Below are 3,979 nucleotides of genomic sequence, written 5' to 3' on the forward strand. Positions count from 1 at the left end.
CATAGCTTCATCATAACATTTAGGTTCACTAGCATTAGTAAGTAAAATAGAATAGAAGGAAGGAGAAAATCTTTCTAGAGGTACTTAGCCTTGTTGACCGTCTAACATTCACTAGGGTGTGTGGTATTTGTTATTGTGATTGTTGCAAATCATGAGAAATTTTTGAAACATCAGCTTTTGGAGTATCATCTAGCACTACATAATCATCTTCTTTCTTCTTATGTTGCTGCAATAGATCTTTGTACAACACTTTCTCATTGAATATGACATCCCTTCTTACAATTTTACAATTTTTAAAATCCCAAAAGCCTATAACCAAATTCATTAATGCCATATCCAACAAATACACATTTCTTTGACTTAGCTTCCAGCTTGTTTCTATGTTTAGAATCTATATGAGCAAATGCTTCACAACTGAAAGTTTTGAGAAAAGAATAACTCACCTTCTTACCAATCTATGCATCCTCTAAAATACCACAACCCAAAGGATTAGAGGGACCTCTGTTAATAAAATATACAGTAGTATTGATAGTCTCTACCCACATGTTTAAGGGAGAAAAATCATGCAACCTCATACTCCTTGCACAATCCATTATAGTCTTGTACATGCATTCAGCCACTCTATTTTCCTGTGGAGTCCTTGGAATAGTTTTCTATCAATGAATGATATTAGTGGAGCAATAATATTCAAATTCATGACTATAATACTCATCACCATTATCAAATCTGAGACATTTTAATTTCTTACCAGTCTCATTTTGAACCAAGCATTTCCATTTCTTAAAAGTTTGAAATACATCAAATTTTTGTCTAAGGAAATAAACCCATACTTATCTACTTGCATCATCAATAAATGTAACATAATAATTAGAGCCACCAAGGGAAGATACCTAATATGGTTCCCATACATTTGTATGCACAAGCTCTAATCTCTCACTTTTATTTTCCTTCCCAATCTTCACAAAAGTCACTCTCTTTTATTTTCCATACACACAAATTTCACAAAAATCCATATTAACACATTCCTGAAATAGTAAAACTTTCTTTAAATGAAGTACTTTCATACCTTTCTCACTCATGTGCCCAAGTCTATTGTGCCACAATGCTATATCATAATCTATAATAACTATTTGTTCTCCTTGCTCAATTGCAACAACTGTTCCTGAATATTTATCTTTCTCTGAAACAATCAAAGTAGAAGGAGCAATATGACTTGTACAAAGATATAAGGTGCCTACTTTCACACTTTTTGCTACAAGGGAACCTTTTGAAATCTTCCAATTTTTATCATTAAAAGTAACTACACAACCCTCATCACCGAGTTGCTCTGATGAAAATTAAATTCCTACTCAGTCTTGGAACATGTCTTACCTTATGTAGTAGCCAATAATTCTCATTCTACAACTTAATCTTAAATTTTCCCTTTCCAACAATCTGATAGAGTTCATTATCCCCCAAATAAACAAGTCCAAAATCCCCTTGGACATAATGAATGAAATAACTTCTATGAGGTGTAGCATGAAATGAAGCACCAAAATCTAAAACCCATGAATTATCAACACTTTCTAAAGACAAAAGAAAAGTATCCTCTTTGAATTTGTTACTTACCACATTTTACTCCTTGTTCCCTTCTAGTTTATCTTCTTCATTGTTCTTTTGAGTCTAGCAATCTTTCTTCTTATGCCCTATTTACCACAATACCAACAATCTCTTAGTCCTCTGGATTGAGACCTCTTCCCTTTGACTTTCATCTTGATTTCCCACGATTTCTAAAATTATTTCCTCTCTTAGTCATTCTACCTCTACTTTATGCATTTAAAGCACTTCCTAATGTAGATCAACCTGAGGATTTCCTACAAGTTTCCTCACTCAAAATAACACTGATCACATCATCATATTTTAAGGTAGTAGATCCAAAAAAAAATTAATCACAACCATTACCAAGCCATTCCAGCTTTCAGCAAAGAATACAAAATCAAGAGAGCCCTTATTTCTTCATCAAAATTAATACCCATAGAAGATAAATAACTATTAATAGTATTAAACTCATTTAAATTATTTGTAATAGATCCACCTTCTGCCATCTTTATATTAAATATATTCTTCATGAGAAATACCTTTTTTGAAGTGGAAGGCTTTTCATACAGTTTCGCTAGGGTTTCTATCAACTCTTCTATTTTCTTCGCTTTTATAATATTAAATGCCACTGATGGTGCCAAGCATAATTGAATGCTTCAAAGTTCCTCTATGTCTAGAAAATTCTAGTCATCATTTGTCATAGATCCCTGATTCTTGGTTTTTCCTGCCAAATGACTTCCATAAATGCTTCTGATAAAGATAGTCTTCCATTTGCATCTTCCAAAAATGAAAGTTCTGCCCATTAAAATTGTCAACCCTTAGCTTACCCTTGTCTACCATCACTCCCACTCAACCATGAGACCTTCCTACAGAGGATCACTAAAAAAAATGATGACAGCCTGGCTAAAAATATAAAATGATGACCATTTGGCTTTGATACCATTTGTTAGGATTAACCTCAGACAGATATAACAGTTACATGCAAATATAACCAATATTAAAAAATAATAGATCGCATAAAAGAGAGCATAAGACACCAAGATTTAATGTGGTTCACCTAATCCTCGGGCTACATCCACCAACAACAAGTCCAATATTATTCTTATCTAGTGATTACAATCCACAATCCTTTATAGCTCAATACTACTGCAAGAAGCTACAATATCACCATTATATTATGGAATCCCTAACCCTAAGCCTTTTTATACAAGCTTTTACCACTCACAAAATTAGGGCTAGAATAATAGAAAAATAGTAGTTGATGCCTTTTACAATATAAGGGCATTTTTGGCTTCGGGGCACTGCTCTCAAAAACCCCCATGGGGGCGTTGGCCCTCGACCCCACCTTGTACTACAATAGGGAGCACACCTAGGGTGTTACTCTAAGACCTCATCTTGGGGGCACTGCCCCCAACCCCCATAGAAATAATGTGGGGAGAAAACCATGTCAAATAAATCTCTGAGTATGATTAGGCTCCACATTACAACACTTAATCATCTCTTATGTACTATAAGTTGAGTGGTTGTATCGGACATTGACAGATCAACCTTTTGGTGCAACAAGAACCCCACTCTAACAAAGAGGTCTCGACCATTGTTTTAGAAAATTTTTCATTTTTTTAATTTTTCTTTGGTTTACTGATGTAAATAATAGAAACAATAATACAAAGCACCCCCCACAATACAAAAAACTAAACCCCTGCTGCTAGAAGGAATGTGTAAACAAGAAGAGAGAGAGAAAAAAGGATTCAGTTTGAGAATCACATGTGCCTTTGAGAAATACTGATAAAAATAATAGAGAATCCAGATAAGGCTCAAGAAGAGCTTTTCGACACTTTTTCGGATTGAAAAACGGAGCTATAAGGAGCAAGTTACACCTCCTGAAAGATAGAAGTTGTCATCTAACTTTGAGAAAAAAAAAGGTACCAAATTAGAAAAAATCTAAAAAATATTTGCACCACTGTCTCCATCTCTAAATCAATTTTCTAGCACTTCTTTCAGATTGAAAAAATACCCCCTCGTATGCTCAAGTTAGAGCAAAAAGATCGCTAGGGTCTCTGTATCAAAAAACTATTATTTTAAAAATAAATAAATAAATAACCACTATAGTGGTGGCACTCTGATGGTTCACTGGTGGGGCTCCAACAGTGGTGGTGACATGTTGGTGGCGGGGCTAGAGGTGGGTGGTGTTGTGGCAACATGACTAAGCAGAGGCCACTGCAGTCAGCAGGCTAATTGCTAGCAGTGTTGCTACAGTTTAAGATGACTAAGGTGATGGCTACGGTAGTTAGGTGAGTGCAATAGTGTTAAAACACCACTTTTAATTTTTTATTTTTTTTTTTTTTTTTTGTGACCTCAAATTGTGTGCAAAGGTCATACGACCCTATTATGTAAAAAAAAT

Source organism: Cupressus sempervirens, chromosome 3, assembly GCF_028749045.1.
Source record: "Cupressus sempervirens isolate cs-2001-9-10 chromosome 3, ASM2874904v1, whole genome shotgun sequence".
In the NCBI taxonomy this organism is placed as follows: Eukaryota; Viridiplantae; Streptophyta; class Pinopsida; order Cupressales; family Cupressaceae; genus Cupressus; species Cupressus sempervirens.